The sequence below is a fragment of the Capsicum annuum genome, chromosome 12, assembly GCF_002878395.1.
Source record: "Capsicum annuum cultivar UCD-10X-F1 chromosome 12, UCD10Xv1.1, whole genome shotgun sequence".
Taxonomy (NCBI): domain Eukaryota; kingdom Viridiplantae; phylum Streptophyta; class Magnoliopsida; order Solanales; family Solanaceae; genus Capsicum; species Capsicum annuum.
In genome coordinates, this window is record NC_061122.1 from 2,803,835 (window position 1) to 2,822,649 (window position 18,815).

General features: G+C 33.1%; 1 long non-coding RNA gene and 1 pseudogene across 1 annotated transcript; both read left to right on the top strand.

The window, feature by feature from the left end:
* Positions 1-1,655: 1,655 nt before the first annotated feature.
* LOC107855548 lies at positions 1,656-8,959 on the top strand. Its single transcript, XR_007048104.1, has 4 exons — positions 1,656-1,969; positions 2,597-2,646; positions 2,754-2,869; positions 8,468-8,959. It is a non-coding gene; the product is annotated as an uncharacterized LOC107855548 (long non-coding RNA).
* A 6,438-nt stretch (positions 8,960-15,397) lies between these two features.
* Positions 15,398-16,624, top strand: LOC107855536 (annotated as a pseudogene).
* Positions 16,625-18,815: the final 2,191 nt, after the last annotated feature.

Genomic DNA, 18,815 nt, shown 5'->3' on the forward strand with positions numbered 1-18,815 from the left:
CATTTTCAGAACTTTATACTAAAAATATCTGCAATAAGGTGAGAACAAAGAAAAAATATGATCTCCATCCACAATGCAAATGGATTTCAAGATTCAAGATGAAAAAAAAACTTCAAAAAGTTTCTATAATTTCTGATGATGAAGTTGAAGTTGAAGTTCAATCAAATGAGGAAATAGATGTTATATAGGTTCTGATTTATTAGATGAATTATTATCTGAGTATTCTTCTTCGAGTTCATATTAGTTTACAAATTGTAAGTACATCTGGTAAATCTTGAATATATGCTCCTTGTTCATGCCTTTCCATCTTCTTTTTATATATATATAATAATCTTTTAAGATAAGCATCTAGTAACTCCCGAACTATGGCTAAGTTGCTACGACACACTCCGACTTCACAGGGTCTTGTTACCTTCGTGAACTCAATTTTAACGTATTTTTGTCACCCTTTTGTACTGACGTTACACTTTTATTAGATAAATGCGGCCCACGTCAAAGATGTCACGTCAGCTAAAAGGCTGAAAAAGTTACGCTAAATTTTAGTTTAGGAAAATAATAGGACCCTCGTGAAGTTGGAGTGTGTCGTAGCAAATTTGATCATAGTTCCGAAGGGTACAACATGCTTTAATTTACTCTAGTTTTTTTTTTTTTTTGATAAAAACTAAAATGATACAGAGAATATTAGCGTAGTTTGTATGTTATAAGGCCAACTTGATCCTCTTCCTCAGAGATCTGAGATGAGGAAATCCTGGGATAGCCTCTGTCCCCAACTACTGTCCATTTACAATCAATGAATTAGGAAAAAAAAAAAATGGCCAGCTTGTCAGTGCACCTAAGCTCTCTCTACATGCTGGTTGAATTTGGATCTATTATACGCAACTTTACTCGACATTTCTGTAAGATGCTACTTCAACGGCTTGAGCAGTGACCTCTAAGCACTTTAACAACTACTGGATGTTACAAGGATGCCACGTACAAATTGAGAAATGGGGTTTATAGTTCAAATTATTGTTTCCTATTTTTCAAATGAAATGAGAAAAATTCTTCATCTCAAATTTATTTGGAAAATTGGAACTCTTGATTAAAACTTAGTGCTACCTTATTCTCTTTAATTTCTCTCTTCTTTCTTTTCTTGTTTTGCTCCCTCAAAGTGAATTTATTTATTAATTTATTACAATTTTGAAATCATGACATTAGAAATGTAATGCTTTAAAAAAAAAAAAATTGACTTTTGATGTCATACTTCGTGCTAAAAATATTGCGTTTAGTTGAATCCCACTGATTATACGTTACATCAAATATAAATTATTATTCAAAAGTTTTGCTTTTATTGTACTTTTTCGGATTTTAGATTTGATTGACGTGTTAGGAATAAAGTCTACGTATATCTTATTCTTTTTAGACCCTATTTGTGAGATTATATATTAAATAGAGAGAAAAATTGTTTTAATCCTTTTGTTAGGGTCTTATTATGATTTTAGTCCTTGTGATATTTGACTTCTCTCATTTAACCTTTAATTAATCAAAATGAATTGTTTTAATCCTTCAAGTAAAGGTGATTAACAATTTTAACAGATATGTTAATACAATCAAGGGTATTTATGGTATTATAAAATATTATAATTATTAATAATAAATTTTATTTTAGCTTTATTTAACAGCATAACATCACAACTCACCTGTAAAAAAATGTTTTCTCACTCTCTCGATCACAACTTACGAGAACACTTCATTTCAGATATTTGCATCTGATCTTTACTTGAACAAAATATTTTTCTCTCTCAAGCTCAACTCTTTGTTTATCTTTTGATTTTCCCTTCTTTTACTCAAATGCCTAAGTCAAATCAAATTTGATGAAACACAAAGCGAAAATTACTGGAGGAGCTTACACCAGAATGAATTTTGCTCCAATTATGTTAAATCGGATTTTCTTTCTCTATTTTTTCTTCAGTTCGACCTAGGGTCTGAGGTACATGTATTCATCTTCGATTTTTCTTTTTTCTTACAGACCTCATAAATGTGTTTTGGTTCTTGAAATCTGTTATTTTTATCTGATTTTTTTGATTAAACTCTCATATTGGTGTTTTATTTTATCTGCATATCTATAACTTTTTCTTGCATGGTAGCTCAAGTTTAGTAGGTGATGAATTTGGCTGTAAAGAATGTGTTTATCGATCTTTGAAATCTGTTAATTTTTATTTGATTCTTCAAAGAGGAAATTCATGGAAAGAGCCAAAAAGAAAAAATAAATTAATGTATGATTTGTATATCAGTAGATTTTTTCTATCATGATAGCTTAAGTTTAGTTGCACACCTTACATTTTGAGTAATGGCAAGAATTGGATAAGAAAAAGTTTGGCTTTCTAGGAGCTTCGAAAGATGTTCTGAAAGTTCTTTTATACGAAGAAGAAATAGACTCCTTTTTCTTTGCTTGTTATTCATCTGAAGAAGAAATATATTTTCTTTTTTGCGCATTTGTCTTCTTCTCTTCTTGATAGTCTTGCATCTCATAATTTAGCTGAAATATTATACTGCTAATTAATGTAAAAGATATGATGAGTATATACATAAAAGAACTTTTTTGTACTTATTGCAGCTACTGTTATGATCCTTTTGGTCTTAGCAAGAAGCAGAAGACTTCACCAAGTAAGTGTACTAGTGACACATTAATTAATTACACTCTCAGTATGTCAATTTTGTTCTTGTTGTTTGTGGAGATAGATCAAAATTTGAAATTACTCGATCTGGTGCAGATATTGATAAGGTGATCCATGCCAGATGGGCTATGCTCGGCACTGCTGGATTTATTTTCCCTAAAGCCTTCAACAAATTTGGTGTCAACTGTGCTTCTGAGGCTGTTTGGTTCAAGGTATATATCACCATTCTATTAATTGCACCTATCTTGATTGTTTAAATGTGAGGGAACTCCTGAATATGAAATTTTGTCTTATGTGTAGACTAGAGCTTTAATTTTAGATGGAAACACATTGAACTACTTCGGAAAGAATATTCCCATCAATCTCGTTCTAGTTATCGTCGTTGAGGTTGTTCTTGTTGGTAGTGCTGAGTACTACAGAATTATAAATGGTTTGGTGAGCTCTCCTATTACTATCACAACAATATTACTTCTTAGGATAGAGGGTTAGTGGGTAGGAATACGTCCATAATAGTAGGGAATGGGAAGAGTGAAAGAATAGCTTGATAGAAATTGCACCTATTGTGTGGAAGTCTGCGATCAGCACCACTAGCATAAAGACAGAAACGTCATTCTAGCATCCAAGTAGCAAAAGTTTCTATGGACATTAGTACAAGGCGCAGAGGTTCTTTTAGACACTTCGCGCTTCAGAAATATCTAGTAAATGAATTAACATACTCCAAATGTAATCTGATGAGTAGTCTTCCTAGACAGGCTTGAGGCTTCATCCAATTAGACAAGTGGATGATGCCTAGTCTTAGATGTAAATATGACAAATCCAACTTCTTTGTTAGCTAGCATAGATTTGTGTATGTACCAGAAGGCAATATAATAATTGTGTATGCCTTCTGGTAGGGTGATATCACTTATGATTGATATCACTAATGGTTGTGCGTTGTATCGAGGTCAGGCCTAGCCCCCCTCTACCCCTTTTTGCTAATACAACACGACCCACAGTTCATCTGGGTAATTGATTTTTTTTTTTTTTTAAAAAAGAGTGAGATGGTAAATTTGGGAAAAGTACACAGTTTGAATGACGTTTTCTGCTTCAGCAAGTATTGGTATTATTTATTTGCAAACGTATAATCATTTTTATGGTCTCTACTTATTAAGACACCCGAAAATTGTTTATCTGCTCTCTGAAGTCCCACAGGGAACCAATTAGTACAGCATTGTATTATCATTTATACAATTCTTGAGTGGAAGTTTTAAACTCATTTATTATACATTCACAATTAAGTTATAGTCGACCAAGGGCAGTAGAAATAGGACCGGGGGGTTGGGGGTGCAACTTGTCAATGTAAAATTGTTTCCTAGGTTTCTTTTACGGGATAGCTTAATAGGTTCACTTCAGTCTGCTACATGAGTGCTTGCATTTTCTATTTATACTATTTTCTTTGTGGTTAGTTTGATTGTCTTTAGAATATTTTGTTTTGAGATTTTTTGTGTATGATTTTGTTTGCCAGTTATGGAGTTAATGAATTGCTGCTATTTGTTAAAGCTTTGCTTCATGCGTATTTTGCTGAACGTGCAACATCTAAGGTAGAATCTATAAGCACTGGTATTTCATGGTTAGATAAAGTGAAAATCTATTTGTTACAGAAGGCAACTCTTATATAATTTCATTGTTTTTATAGAGTGCACCAGAGGTTAAGTGTATATGTATTAGCTAAGTTGCGCGGACTCTTCACTTTCAATGCCGCACTCGTGTCGGATTCTCCAAAAATACACTACTTTAGGAGAATCTGACACGCATCCGTTGTCATTTTTGAAGAGTCCGAACAACATAGTGTATTAGAAGGTTAGAGGTCCAAAAATGCACTGGTCTCTTACAGATATTTCCAATTGTTTGTTGTCACACCCTTTTCTTAACTCCGAAAAAATTGATTTTAAGTTCGAAATGGTTTTATTATTATTAAAGTGACAAAAATAAAGAATTGTTTCAAAAAGGATTATTTTCATTTAAACTCAGAGTTGCCACTTGGCATAATCCGGTGTGCCAAGATACCTTTGGAAAATCCTCTTCAAAACGATTTGACTCTTTAAGACTGGTTTGCGAACAGAGATTCCGGCTAAGGAATGCTGTTGACCGAGTGGAAGGTGTTAGACACCCCTCTATCCCGTGGTTCGATCACGGTCGCTCGGTGGAATGTATTGGCTAATTTTGACGCTATAAAATGTACAAACCACATAAACTCACAAAACAAGTAAAACAAAACAAATCAAACAAAATTCAAGACCAAAATAATGTCCGGTCCAAATTATACAGTCCCAAAAAATAAAAAAATACGGAAATGTAAATCCTATTCTAAACTAATCCTAGAATGATGCTCTACCCGACACATCGACAGCGAGAAGAATCGACGGAAAAGGGTCGGAGTTCGGCGACTTCAGCGTTTTCCGTCGAGATTACGCCTAAAAGTCGAGGAAACGCAGAGATTTTGAGGGGAATTTCGAGACTGGGTGAGTCGACTTGATGAATTTAAACCGATTATGGGGAAGATTTCGCCAGAAAAAACATAAAATAAATCGGATCTATTACTGGTATCACTGTTCCGATTGACCCTTTTTGAATTTCAGTCCATTTTTATTCCTTTTTTTATCACTGCTTTGACTTTCTCGACTTATCTCCCTCCCTCCCTCTCTTCGCAGTTCACTCCTCTTAATCTCTCTGATTCTTGTGTGTGTGTGAGATTTTTGCATATGTATGTGTGTGTATCATGAGCTGAAAATTGGAACAACAATGGAGAGCTTTTTTTTTTTCTTTTCTCTATCTCATTAGGTGTATGTGTATATATATATATATATATGTGTGTGAATAAGTGGATCCAAATCCATGAGCCCCCTTATTTTAATTTGGCAAAAACGAAGCCAAAGGAATCTCCTGTGGGTCCCTCTATTTGTGATTTGTTATGTGTGTATATTCCCTGGAAACAAAAATGGATGTGTATGCTCCCTTCTTTTCACTTGAAAACAAAAATGGAATTCCCGTGAGTGGGGTAGGGGTATAGGGGTGTGGGGTAGGTTAGTTGGGTAGGATAAAGTTTGTTAGGGAGTTTGTTTAAAGTTGTTATTTTTGTATTTTTGCGGGATATAATTATATGGGGTAGGACACACGAGGGTAAAAATTGATACCTTTGGGTCTTCGGAAGGGACAAAATTAGGTGTCTACATCATATGTCCATTTAAGAACTACTTCGAAATATTGTTACGTTTAGGTTTTTTTTTCTGTTTTTTAAAAAAGTATTTTTTGTTGTTATACCATATAAATATCCTTGACAGTAGTAGGGAGAATTCTGTTAAAATTGCTAATCACTGTTACTTGAAGGATTAAAACAATTCACGTCAATTAATTAAAGGTTAAATGAGGAAAATCAAATATTACAGGGATTAAAATCATATTAAGGACCAAGCACAGAGACTAAAGCAATTTTTTTCCCTATTAAATATGTCTTTATTGTCTGGCGTAACCATTATCAGACATTGTTAGCTAGAAGATTGCAATCTATAAAATTAGAAAGTCACTATCATCACTTTGACTTTAGTAGGTTCCCAAACACTAAAGTACTTCAATAATCAAACGAATTATGTTTTAGTATTCCTTAATTTGGAATTAGCAAAGTAGATTTTGATTAATCTTGATGTTTCTTTGGTCACTTGTTTAAAGGATATGGTTATTAAATAGTAAAAGTTGTCATGGTTATTATATAAAGATTCAAGAACAAATTAAAATTAATGATATGATCACGTATTAGTCAATTAATTAATATTTATTCATAACTTTTCTTTTTCCTACTTCAATCAGCTTATTCTTATGGCCTTTTCACCATGGTGGTCCCTTTCGAGCGGTTCCTACTTTTCTTTTTTCGATGATTTAAAGGCGACAGCTCTTTTCATCAAGGTTCCCGCCTACGGCTACATGCCCATTAAGAGCTATACCTGGAGTCGAGCTAACTGCATAGGGCAGAGGGGAACTTTCCTAAAAAGCCTAATAGCAATTAACCGCATTAGAAACGACGGATATATATCTCATAATAAAGTGTGCCGTCAGAATTGGAGTTTTAGTAACATGGTATATCCCCTTACAAGTATACCGTGGCATCACCCTTACATGACATCCACATTATCCCCCTTACAGAATAATACCCGTATCGGCAACTACGGTTTCCAACGATGAGCCCTTACACTCAAACGCCTTCTTCGGATAACCAATTAGCTCTCTTAAGCCCAAATTTTAATCATTCAAAATCATGTTTCGTGCTTTCAAAGGATCAATACTTTTTCTATTAAGGGCATATCATCACCAGGTATCGTCATGCCCTGACTTGCAAGTCAATATTATATCAAATTCACAACCCACCATATTTAAAACATGCACATGACCACCCAAGATTCATAACATCACAAAAGAGTCATCAAATTGGAATCTTCAGAACACATTCTCTTTACAGAATTCAAAACATGGGATGGTCATTTTAATTTAATCAATCACATACAATTCTTTACCTTTAAAGCAAGGATATTTTGTAACAAGAAACTCCCTCTCATTAAATATAACAATCCACGTCAAACACCATGATATTTGAGAAGATCACTTTCAAATCTTAAAACATATGTTTCGAATCTTTCACAATGAATACATATACGTTAATTAGCAACAAGAGAGGGAATTTATACTCATGCTCTCAATCAATCCTACAAAATACACAAAATCCCGTACATATGTAGTTATAAATCAATTTTCATGAAAAGTAATTCAAAACAATAAATATATATATATATATATATAAATATATATATATGTATATATATATATATATATATATATATATATATATATATATATAAATATTCATTAAAACAATCCCATGATGCATACCTTCCGAAAACCATGTAGAATACTTCATTATAAAACATAATTGGGGATTTTCAATCTTGATAAAAACATTTAAACTTATGCCCAAGGTTTTTAGAGTAGTCCCACATACCTTAGATTATCATATCTGACAGACAGAACTTAGATCTTGATAGATGAAACTCGGATCTTGATTTGTTTCTTGGAGATCTTGGACTTAAGGCTTGATTTTTGATTCCTTGTTCTTGAGAAAACCCTCAATTTGATCTTATTTTGAGAGTGAAGAGGGAGTTTTTAATGTTATGGATGAATGATGAGTTATGGTGAATATATTGATGGAATTTGGGGTTAAATAGGGTGCAAAAAGACCCAAAAATCCCTTTAAAACGGCTTTAGATCGCTAAACGGAGGTCCGCGATAGTTTGGGCGACGGACCGTCGCACCTGGGACAGACCGTCACTTCATACCGTCGCTTTTTGGCCAGAAAACAGGCTTATTGCCTCAGTTGTGACGGAATGGGTGACGGTCCATCGCAGGTGCGACGGTCCGTCGGACCTCGCCGTTGCACTTGGGCAGTCCAGACAGTCCGGACAGCTCACTGTAAAACGGCCATAACTTTTTATTCCGATATCGTGTTTTGGCGAAATTGGTATCGTTAGAAAGAGTACTCAAAGACCTTTCATTTGATATATAGTCTGCCTCCCAGTTCATCATATACAAGGAGTTATGGTCGATTGAAGTTGACCCAAGTTTTGACGCTCACTCAAACTTGAAATATAGGAAAGCTTTCAACTAGTCCTTGAGTTAAGGGACCTCTATGATCTCAATTAACACTCAACTAGATTCACACACTACACAATAGATTAACACACTATATTTACATCTAATTTATGGCTTTTTGGAACATTTATGCATAGGAATGACGGTTTACGTTCAAGCCTGAAATGCGGGGTGTTACAACGTCCTCCCGGAAGTGAGAGCGAGGTTACAACGTTCAAAATCCGTTGTATCAAAGATAACTACCTTGTTATCACGCAGGAGTTGCATGTGCACCGCGGATATGCCAATGCTTTTCTGCAACATCCGCCCTTGGCCTAGGAGGCGTCTACGACTATGAGAAACCAACATCTGAGAAGCTAATGGAGGTTGAAGAGCGGGAAACATTAGTACTAGTAAGAAGAGGAAAATGATACTTTCCTTGTCCATAAGTTGAAAATATTTTTTATGTTAAGTTTGATAGAATTTAGGAGTTTTATAGTTAGTGTCCATATATTTATATTCCAAGAAAGTATTGAATTCAAGCTGAATTGAATTAGAATTCAAAGAAAATGACTTCATCACTAAGTGAAATTCTGTTTTTTCATGTGCCCAGAAAGTAAGGGGCTGCCAGAATTTTGCTGGAATTTGCATTATAATGAGTCTAGCTGATACAACGTTAGTAGTAGGTAGTCCAGTGTTGTTTAGTTCTCTCATAGATCTATCTTGTTTCCTTCGCTTTAGTAAGCATATTATTTGTTGTTGCTATTTGTTCTCTTTATCAGTTGTTTTTACTTTTTAACACGACCTCTTCACTTTTGTATTTTCTTTATATACTTGATTCTAAATATGTTTACTCAAGCCGATGGTCTATGGGAAACAACCTCTCTATTGAATACACACCACCCTCCCCGGACCCCACTTGTGGGATTACACCTGGTATTATGTTTTTGTTGTAGTCTTGCTGATACAAGCACTACCTATAGAATTATGTGTCGACTAAAAACCTATATTGCTCGAACTTAAAAAAAATATATATATATTGTCAGGTTTATATCGCGGATCGTCTGAGCTAAGCATTTTTTGAGGAACTAATACGAGTGTGACAATATTTTTAAAGAATCCAAGCGACAGCTTAAAAAACTGAAGAGATTGCAAAAGAGAAAAACCAGCAAACAGTTGAGCAAAGATATACCGCTTTGTTCAAGTTTAAGAACAGAAACATCCTGCTGTTTAAAAATTCTGTCATTTCTTTCCTTTCAAATGTTCCAAAAAATTGCTTTAACAAGGTCGAAAGCCTTGTTCTCCTTATGTCATTGACACACAAAATCGCTACGTTAGTAGCAAGTTTCTTTGTTGTATATGAAGGATGGGGGGAGGGTGACAATTGTATAAGTAGGCAACGCATCAAGAACTATTCTCTCAGCGAAAGAAAGACAGTGTCTTTTTCAATCGGAGAGTTTCCTAACGCATTTTCAAGTATCACATCCCAAGTAGAAGGGGAAGAAACATTGGCGCCAAAATGGATTATGAGATCACATTGCAGATAGAAGCATTACATAAAAGTAATCAACATACTGGTGTTTCTGTTGGCTCCTGAGGCTTTGCTTCAACTAGCTACTATCACACACAATCACAAGACGAGGACTTAAGCTCTTTACTTTTTATCTATTTTATCAGTCATAGAACAATTTGAATTATTTATCTATGACTAACAGAAAAAGTCTGTATAAAGCAGTTCACTTAAACAACATTGTTTTATCATAGTTAGTACTATAACCATTATAGTAAACACTGTGACAAGGACTTATTAATCCTTGTAGCATTTGTCTCCTCATGGGAGAAGAAGATTGCTCTTTAACTTGTCTCAGAAGATCGATCACTCGCCTTATTAAAACAAGAAACAAGTTACTTTCTTCATAATAATGCTGGATTTTATGTCTCTATGAATCAGCTGCTGCTCACATTCTTGATGCGCAAATAAGTCAAGAGTAGACGACGCCACACCAATTGCTACATTATATTATACCTGTAAGGCCGTGGGTTCCCATGCTCGGATTCCTGGTATAGCACCTTATCAATACTGAACGGGATACTAGTCATAGAACAATGGCCAGTCACAACACAAAACTTCAAAACGAAACAATAGCTAGTCACAACACAAGACATCAAAACGATGAAAGATAACATCCTCAAAAACTTAAAATCAATACAATCAAGTTAGTTCAAGACTGATTCAAAATTCATTGTGCCATGTCATTACATAACATCCTCAAAAACTTAAAAATCACTATATATGCATAATTGTCGTTCCTTAGGGTTTGCCCCTCTTTGTCTTCAGTTTTCTAATAATCTTTTTCTCCTTTTTCTGTTCCCAATTGACTTGAGGTAACACAAGATTTGCCTTTCCAAGTCATCTTTCTTGGTGAATATGGCAGATTAGTAGGTATAGTACTAACACCATTTTCATCGCCCCTGAAGTTAATCTTCCTTGTAGCAGTTGTTTTTTGCTGTCACTTCTTCATTTTCAGCCTAGTCTTAGCTTCAGATAAAGCAACAAGGGCTGCTCATCCTCGACTTCAAGCTCATCTCCAGTTTCATCTTCGTCATCAATTTGTTGACTAGCTAGAAGATGCAAAAAATCCAGGAGTTGGCATGAAGACAGATTTTTCACTAGGTTGGGGTGCTGCTATATAGTGGCACATCTTGGAGAACTTCTCTTCTTTGAAGCTACAAAATTTGACAAAGTGACTATACAGTTAAATACTTCTTTTGCGAACTGAGATCTTCAAGAATTTTACTCAAATCGCTATGCTTTCATTGAAGAGAAAAGCGTTTTACTCAACTCTCTTTCATTGAGAAATGGCGAGGTAGAAAAACAGAAAAATTGGAGGAGGGAACCGATTGATTTTGGCTTTTTGTTTTAACGTTTTTATATTTGGATGGGGCAAATCGGGTTATTAGGTTTGTATTACTAGCGGGTCGGATTATTAGTTAGTTTAATTAAATATTACTTTACCAATTAAAAGAAGTCACGTCATTAATATATTAGGCATAAATTATTCTGTTAAATAAAAAGATAAATTAGGCGCTATAGGTAGATGGGAAGGGCATTTCAGGCCCAATAGATAGACGAAGGGTATTTTTGCACTATTTCAGATAGTTGAAGGGCATTCTAGGCCGTTTTCCGAATATAGTATAATTTTTCGCCGAGGTTCTGATGAACCCCCTATCTAAAGGTTAGATCCGCCACTATATAAGGCGCGTTATGATCATGATATACATATATAACAGAATAACACACCCAGTATATTCCCACAAAGTAGGGATGATCATGAAGTATATATGATAAACTAATTTGATAGGTAATGAGAACTTGTAAGGTACTCATGTGAAACTCAACAAGAAGTCCAACTTACACGCTTAATAACCAGAGGTCTCGAGTTTGAGCATTTTGCATGGAGAAACTCAAGATAGGGAGAGCTTTAGCTTTTATTGTGTATAAAAAAATCATACTTCATATATAGGTATGATACGTACGATTCGTACTCCCTCAATTCATTTTTAGCTGTTATATTTTCTTTTTTTAAGTGTCAAACGATATGAACTTTGATCAATATTTTAAGATTACTTTTAATTAATCATATTGAAAAACGAAAAAATTGCAACTTATAGTACTTTTTATATATTTTTAAATTTTTAAATTTTAATCTTAAAAGATTGAATTAATCCAATCTAATTTAATTTTAAAAATTAGTCAAATGAACCATCAATAAACGAAACTTGACAACTAAAAAGTAACGAGTGAATAATTTCTTATCTTTTTGTTGTTGTAATCAAGTATAAACTTGAGAAATTTTCCCAAAATCCAATAAAATTATCTGGGCCGAATCAATGACTTACCTTTTCTAATCACCTCTTAAATAAGTGTTTATTAATGAATAATAGTGTATTTTCCAATTATGGATGGAAATCAAACCTTTGATAGTGAACATTTTCCCTTTATATTTGGTGTTAGGATCGGGAATTTCGAGTAGTGCAGAATTTAGACAAAGAAGTCAATTAGAGACAATAATAAAGACGATAGTAACGGTAATTAGTTGAGAAAAAAAAGAGGTATAAATTTAATGTGTTTCAACGAGATCTACGTCCACAACTAAAAGGAAAAACAAATTTACTAACTCCAACAGCTACAAAAGAGAATACAAAAGCACAAAACAAAATAGAAAATTAGAGTAATTAAATACTCTAATCCAAATACCCCAAAATAATAACCTCACACGATCACTCCCAAAAGGGTCCACACAAGTATTTATTTCCAACTTAACTCTCTTACAAATACCCTCTATAAACAAGAAAATAAGCACAAGTTATTCTTCTCAAATTGGTGTATTTGAAGAGAATGGAAGCAACACTATTTATAGAAGGGAAAAAAGTTTGAAACATACCTGAACTTTGGCGAAATTTGTTGTAACACGTTTTAACTTTGCAGTAATCCTACGACCCTTTTAGACCATTTATTACTATATATTTGTGGCATATATTTGCATAGCTAGACCACTTCAGATCCTCACACACTCAGCGTGTGTATGCAGTGATTCGTCTGGCTAATATATGTCACAAGAATACATAATATCTAGGGAGGTTATAAATCTCCACAAAATTGATGTCTGTTACAACAAATTTTGTCAAAATTCAAATATATTTCAGATGTTTTTCTCTTTATAGAATGATGTTGCAAGTTCATGTGGCCAACTTGCTTGTCATACTTTTTTTTTTTGCTAAGCGTTGTCATAACTTGTTATGACAAAACATGGACACATAACATTTGAAAAAGGCTATTATATAGAAAATATGATCCTACTAATGAAATGTTGTTTCAAAAAGTTACTGTAAATAGAATCAACCAAACAACAAATATTTCCGGACTTGGCTCCTCTCCATTTTCACTCTCTTCATTTTCCTCAAGTCCCCTTTTGATTAATAACATGTGGCTTAATTAAAATGAATGATTAAGATTTAATTTAAACCTCCAACCATGGTTAATATAATAAATACTATATTATATCAACTAAAATAGATTGTTTATCCAATATTCCATCCCAATTATTGCTCTTAACTTTTTCTCATTCCCTACAAATTTATCAATTCTAAATTCTCTTATTCCCTCCAGAATCCAAATCACCAAAAGGAAAAAAAAATTCTAATTTCCAATTTCACTTTAGCAATTTTCATTTCCAGAAGCTGTGTAATTAACTTTTTTTCTAAATTGTTTCTTAATATATTTCCACTTTGGTCAACCTATTTCTCTACTCTCCATCTTACTTATCTTATTCTCCAAATATCATCTCCACATAAACAAAAAATATCATAACTCATAATATTACTTCAAATTCACAAGGAAAAAAAAATCATCTAAGAATTGAATTTTTTTTTTATCCGGGCAAATTATAGTACACAGAATTTCCAAATACTTGTACAAGTGAAAAAATTCTTGCTCTCTGTTTTCCCTTCTTGTTTTCTTTCTATTGATTTTTTTAAAAAAAAAATAAATTTCGTGGTAAAAATATAAAACAGTTTATTTGCATCCATAATCTTAGGTGGGTTGCCAAATTAAAATTGATAAATTTAGAGGGAATGAGAAAAAGTTAAGAGCAATAATTGGGAGGGAATATTGGATAAGTAATCTATTTTAGTTGATATAGTATATTCATTATATTAACCATGGTTGAGATTTTAGTTTAAAATAAAGTATATCTTAGTCATTCATTTTAATTAAATCATATGTCATTAATTAAGAGGGGAACTTGGGGAAAATGGAGAGGAGCCAAGTCCAATATTTCCAATGTACTTTTTTTTTCTTCGAAGAGTAACTTTCTGTTGACTTCTCTGCACTATTTACATATGAAAAAACAAAAACTCTTCATTAAAACATTATACATGTATTCAACAAACATAGGATGTTTGAATTATAAAAAAGAAATGAAATAATTTTGGGGTATAGCCGGCTGAAAAAGACAAAAATCATAATCAAAGAGTCATAAAATTTAAAATTAAATCTAATTGTTGCAATTATTAATTTGTAAATTAATAGTTTACTTTCTGAATTTTAATTAATGATGAGATAAGTCACTGTAAATGAAGAAGATGATAAGCAATTAAGAAAATTGAATTTATTGTCATTATCATCAATTTGAAAGTAAACCTTGCAGCAACGGTTTAAACCTTGCAGCAATGGTTAAAAATCAGTTGTCATGTGATCAGGAGGTGACGGGTTCAATTTGTGGAAATAGCTTCTTGCAGAAACGTAAATTAAGGTTAGCATATAATAAACCCTTGTAATTCAATCCTTTCTCATACCTCGTACATAATTAAAGCTTTATTACACCGGTCTGTCCTTCTACATCAATATTCCAAGATAAATAATGTTTCTTGTATATTATGTATGTATATTTAATTAGTCAAACAATTATAAGTATAATTATATTATTACTTAATTATATCACAGCCCAGGAATCCTGCAACGCCCACAAATATGAAAGAAACCTAGGACTATACCAAAATGGTTTTTTTGGAATGATAGTAGTTTTCTTTTAATTATTAATCTGAGATATCGAATTTAATTAATTGTATGAATGAAATTTTCAGGTATAAAAAGGCTAAAATCTCGCGTAATTAATTGATTTTTTACAACACTAATTTAGATTAATCAGACTAATAAATTTGGAATATTAGATGCTTGCAGGAAAAAAATACTTTATCTTTAATCTTTTTTTGGCTATATATAGATCTAGGTGAAATTCATATAGTCAGACATCTCTATAACAGTCTGTGCTCTAAATAATATTTCGGAAATTGATTATTTTTATTTTTTTTGGAACGATCTTTCATATTATTTTTTCTATGACGAGAAGAGATTGCTCGGAAGGTAAACACCTACCTCCATCCATGAGGCTGTACGTTTGATACTTTGATTAACCAAGGTAGGATAAAATATTTCGATCTTTATAACAACATCTCATTATAGCAGTTAAAAAAAATATATTAACAACTCACTCTAAGAAGTTGATAAATTCAATCTAACTTGCAACAAATCATATCAATCAAATCTAATGCCATATATTGGCATCCTAGTTGTCAAAGGGAAGAAAAAAAAACAAAAGAAAAGTTGCCAAAGATTCTTGCAAACTTTTTTTCCAATTTTTATAATCCAAAAACAACCCTTCCATTTTCCACTTGTTCATCACAAAACATCTATAGAAACCAATTTGCTAAGGTCTTGTCATTTCAATAGTATTTTTTTCATAGTGATAAGGTATATATTTTCATCCAAAGATGGATTCCTTTAGAGGGGGAAATAGAAATTTTGCAATAGAAAATATTTCCTATGAAGAAATCAAAATTGAAGATGAAGAAGAGATTATTACCTTCAACGATAATAATAATAATATTCAAGATCAAGAAAATACACAAAAGGAAAAACAATACATTGGTGTTAGAAAAAGGCCATGGGGAAAATATGCAGCTGAAATTAGGGATTCAACAAGAAATGGAATTAGGGTTTGGCTTGGAACATTCGATACTGCTGAAGAAGCTGCTTTAGCTTATGACCAAGCTGCATTCTCGATGCGCGGTCCATCAACTTATCTTAATTTTCCAGTGGAGAGAGTTCAAGAATCGTTATGAGGATTCAAGTATACTGGTCAAGAGGGTTCAACATCTATAGCCGAAGTTATAAAGGAGAAACACAAGAAGAGAAATAGTAAAGGTAAGAAAATAATAAAATCTACTAAGGAAGAAAATAATGTGTTGGTTCTTGAAGATTTGGGTCCTGATTTATTAGATGAACTCTTATCTAATTAAGTGTTCCACTTCTAAGTAAATTTAATTTTTTTTATTTCTTTTCTCTCTTATAATTTACCCCATACTTAAAATTTTTATTTTTCTTCATATATTTTTTGGTAAAAATTCCCAATTCGTCCGTTCATCAAAACCCTAATCAACAAATCAAGTCAGACCAGCGAGCTAAAGCTGGCCTGACTTACAGTTTAGTGGTATTGGTGAAAGTTTTTGACATAATAGATATATAGAAAAAACTCATTTTTAAAAAAAATAATAATTTCAACCAAATAATGAACTTTTTATGCCGCGATCTTAGCAGTTTAATTAGTTGATTGTATAAATTTTCACTTATGAGAGTTCGATTACTCAGATTGTAACTCCTCTTCTTTCCCTTTTCCACCCCCCTACACTTGATGTAATGAAAAAAAATAAAATTCATGTCAATTGATATTAAAGGTTACAACTCTTTGTGCTCATGATTGATTTGATCTATTTTTTATTTTTTTTTGTTTTGGGGGAGACGGGGGGGGGGGGTTTAGTTACTCTATGTCTTTTGCTGTACATATATCTTACTACTTGAGTAGGTAATTACTCTGTTCTGAGTTGGGGGTCTATCGAAAATACTTTTTCTACTTCATTTGAAATAATGGTATGAACTTCGTACTCTTTACGCTTTTTAAATTTCACTTTGTGGGAATACACTAGATATGTTATTGTTGAGAGTAGGGTAATTACATTATAAAGGATAGTCCAATGCACAAAGCATTCTGTGTTAGTAGGAGTCAAGATAGGTTGCTCTACAAGGGGTGTAGTGTAGAGCCTAACCTAATGCAAGCATTAGTGATTGCTTCAACAGTTCGAACCTGTAACTTATAAATCAATTAGGTGGTAACTTTATTGTAGCCCCATGGATAATTACAGTATATGTCTCATCAGAAAGGTTTGAAGAACCTGTAACTTATAAATCAATTAGGTGGTAACTTTATTGTAGACCCATGGATAATTACAGTATATGTCTCATCAGAAAGGTTTGAATTTTCTTGTGTATGAATTGGTCATTTTCTTTAAACTTTTCCACTCTTTGGCCATGTCATCTTAATTGGATTGTGAATCCTCATTTGAGAAATTAATTTTCTTGCTCATTGGAGGGAGGTGTTTAGAGTGAGATGGAGCAGCTTTAGTTTATCGAGGACATGATCCTAGATAGAAAGATGTGGAGAAGGCGAATTAGGGTATTAGAAGCCTAGAAAGATAGTAGAAACGAGTGTCATTGCTAGTAGGTAGGGGGACTTTGTTATCTGTGTTAGTGGCGATAGTACTAGTATTATTTCAGAATATTGTATTGCTTGGTGAATCATGTATATGGTATTATGTGGTGTGTGTATCTTGTCTTTTTACGATTCCTTTTCTAGATTGATTTATCTTGAGCTGAGGGTACGATCTTATCGGGAAGAACTTTTCTATCTCACCTCTGAGGTGGTGGTATGAACTGTGTGCACTTATCCTCAACAAAACCGCACTTGATTGGAATATACTGGGTATATAGTTATTGTATTGGGATTTTTTGTTCAACTATGCAAATTTTGGCAACTGAGTTATATTTTTTCCTCTTATTTTGGATCATTATTTATTGACCATAATACTTTTCGTATAGCTTTCAAGTATGTGAATTTTATTTTAAAACATATGATAAGTCGTAGTGTATCCAAATTCATAGTCAAAATTAAGTGTTTTGACTCTCGTATTCTGGACTACTTTACATAAACTAAGATAAAGAGAGTAGATTTTGAACCCAACAACAACAATAACATATATATCAAGTGTAATTACACGAGTGAGCTTGAGGAAGAATAGAATGTATATAAATTTTATTCCATTCGTAAAGATTGTGAACCCAATAGGTAAATTAGTTGTGGTAGGATCCTAAACTTGAATCTATATATAACATCCAAATTTTAAATTTGCCTATGTTTAGATTGATGTGAAGTTAGAGTTATTACCAATGGGTTGTGTTGTAGTGGATGAGGTTGCTCCACCCTTAATCAAAGGTCGAGGGTTCGACCCTGGATATGGAGAAAACTCTGTTGGGAGCGCTGCCACCTTAATGGGCCCTGCAACGCGCGATCCGGATTAGTCGGGGCTCCAATGCAGACAACGGATAGAAAATCAGAAAAAACGTTATAGTTATTGTTTGGGACATAAATAAATTAATTCATGTCCAAGTTTTCTAATATAAAATTATGGCCAAAAAGAAAATAAGAAATTTATTTTTAAATCAGTTGTCTCGAGTTTAAATTCTATTGAATATAAGATTGTCTTTGTTAGTGAGCTTTAATCTCTGTTATAAGACTTTATGAAACAAATTTAAATTTAATCAGGCCAACAACATATTCAGTGTAATCTCATAAAGTAGGATTTTGGCAAAATAGAATGTACTCAGACCTTACCTCTATTTCAAATATGAGGTAGATATATTGTTTTTGAATTACTTCCGACTCAAGATAAGAACATGCTAGAAAATTTTAACAATCTCTGATACGAATATCCAAATGAAAAACAAAAGAATACATAAATCTTAACCATACAAAATGCAAAAAATGGACGGTCAAGTGTATTAAAACTTTTTTTGGTTTTTTGGGCGGGGGGGGGGGGGGGGGGGGGGGGGGG